Here is a 2,532-nt window from a genome sequence, read left to right on the forward strand (position 1 = left end):
GGTGGTGTATAATCTGTATGTAGTGATCTCCTCCTAGTGGTGGTGTATAATCTGTATGTAGTGATCTCCCCCTAGTGGTGGTGTATAATGTGTATGTAGTGATCTCCCCCTAGTGGTGGTGTATAATGTGTATGTAGTGATCTCCTCCTAGTGGTGGTGTATAATCTGTATGTAGTGATCTCCCCCTAGTGGTGGTGTATAATGTGTATGTAGTGATCTCCTCCTAGTGGTGGTGTATAATCTGTATGTAGTGATCTCCTCCTAGTGGTGGTGTATAATGTGTATGTAGTGATCTCCCCCTAGTGGTGGTGTATAATGTGTATGTAGTGATCTCCTCCTAGTGGTGGTGTATAATGTGTATGTAGTGATCTCCTCCTAGTGGTGGTGTATAATCTGTATGTAGTGATCTCCCCCTAGTGGTGGTGTATAATGTGTATGTAGTGATCTCCTCCTAGTGGTGGTGTATAATGTGTATGTAGTGATCTCCCCCTAGTGGTGGTGTATAATCTGTATGTAGTGAGCTCCCCCTAGTGGTGGTGTATAATGTGTATGTAGTGATCTCCCCCTAGTGGTGGTGTATAATGTGTATGTAGTGATCTCCCCCTAGTGGTGGTGTATAATGTGTATGTAGTGAGCTCCTCCTAGTGGTGGTGTATAATCTGTATGTAGTGATCTCCCCCTAGTGGTGGTGTATAATGTGTATGTAGTGATCTCCTCCTAGTGGTGGTGTATAATCAGTATGTAGTGATCTCCCCCTAGTGGTGGTGTATAATCAGTATGTAGTGAGCTCCCCCTAGTGGTGGTGTATAATCTGTATGTAGTGATCTCCCTCTAGTGGTGGTGTATAATCTGTATGTAGTGATCTCCCCCTAGTGGTAGTGTATAATCTGTATGTAGTGATCTCCCCCTAGTGGTGGTGTATAATGTGTATGTAGTGATCTCCTCCTAGTGGTGGTGTATAATGTGTATGTAGTGATCTCCCCCTAGTGGTGGTGTATAATCTGTATGTAGTGATCTCCCCCTAGTGGTGGTGTATAATGTGTATGTAGTGATCTCCCCCTAGTGGTGGTGTATAATGTGTATGTAGTGAGCTCCCCCTAGTGGTGGTGTATAATGTGTATGTAGTGATCTCCCCCTAGTGGTGGTGTATAATGTGTATGTAGTGATCTCCTCCTAGTGCTGGTGTATAATGTGTATGTAGTGATCTCCTCCTAGTGGTGGTGTATAATGTGTATGTAGTGATCTCCTCCTAGTGGTGGTGTATAATGTGTATGTAGTGATCTCCCCCTAGTGGTGGTGTATAATGTGTATGTAGTGATCTCCTCCTAGTGGTGGTGTATAATCTGTATGTAGTGATCTCCTCCTAGTGGTGGTGTATAATCTGTATGTAGTGATCTCCCCCTAGTGGTGGTGTATAATGTGTATGTAGTGATCTCCTCCTAGTGGTGGTGTATAATCTGTATGTAGTGATCTCCTCCTAGTGGTGGTGTATAATCTGTATGTAGTGATCTCCCCCTAGTGGTGGTGTATAATGTGTATGTAGTGATCTCCTCCTAGTGGTGGTGTATAATGTGTATGTAGTGATCTCCCCCTAGTGGTGGTGTATAATGTGTATGTAGTGATCTCCTCCTAGTGCTGGTGTATAATGTGTATGTAGTGATCTCCTCCTAGTGGTGGTGTATAATGTGTATGTAGTGATCTCCTCCTAGTGGTGGTGTATAATGTGTATGTAGTGATCTCCCCCTAGTGGTGGTGTATAATGTGTATGTAGTGATCTCCTCCTAGTGGTGGTGTATAATCTGTATGTAGTGATCTCCTCCTAGTGGTGGTGTATAATCTGTATGTAGTGATCTCCCCCTAGTGGTGGTGTATAATGTGTATGTAGTGATCTCCTCCTAGTGGTGGTGTATAATCTGTATGTAGTGATCTCCTCCTAGTGGTGGTGTATAATCTGTATGTAGTGATCTCCCCCTAGTGGTGGTGTATAATGTGTATGTAGTGATCTCCTCCTAGTGGTGGTGTATAATGTGTATGTAGTGATCTCCTCCTAGTGGTGGTGTATAATGTGTATGTAGTGAGCTCCCCCTAGTGGTGATGTATAATGTGTATGTAGTGATCTCCCCCTAGTGGTGGTGTATAATGTGTATGTAGTGATCTCCCCCTAGTGGTGGTGTATAATGTGTATGTAGTGATCTCCCCCTAGTGGTGGTGTATAATGTGTATGTAGTGATCTCCTCCTAGTGGTGGTGTATAATCTGTATGTAATGATCTCCCCCTAGTGGTGGTGTATAATCTGTATGTAGGCTCCAGGGATATCGGACACTCACCTAGATATACAATAGAGTATAGCGCCATATTAACCCTTTCATCACTGCAGGCAGCTGAAGGACCCCATGTATGAAACATCCATTAACCCCTAATCTGCCCCAGGTAATTTTGCACAATACGTTGCTATCAGGAACTCTCCCCCTCCATCATATCCCCCTACAGGTTCCCTTAGGGTCGGGACACAGCAATAACTCTCCAGCCACG

Source organism: Engystomops pustulosus, chromosome 10 (assembly GCF_040894005.1).
Source record: "Engystomops pustulosus chromosome 10, aEngPut4.maternal, whole genome shotgun sequence".
In the NCBI taxonomy this organism is placed as follows: Eukaryota; Metazoa; Chordata; class Amphibia; order Anura; family Leptodactylidae; genus Engystomops; species Engystomops pustulosus.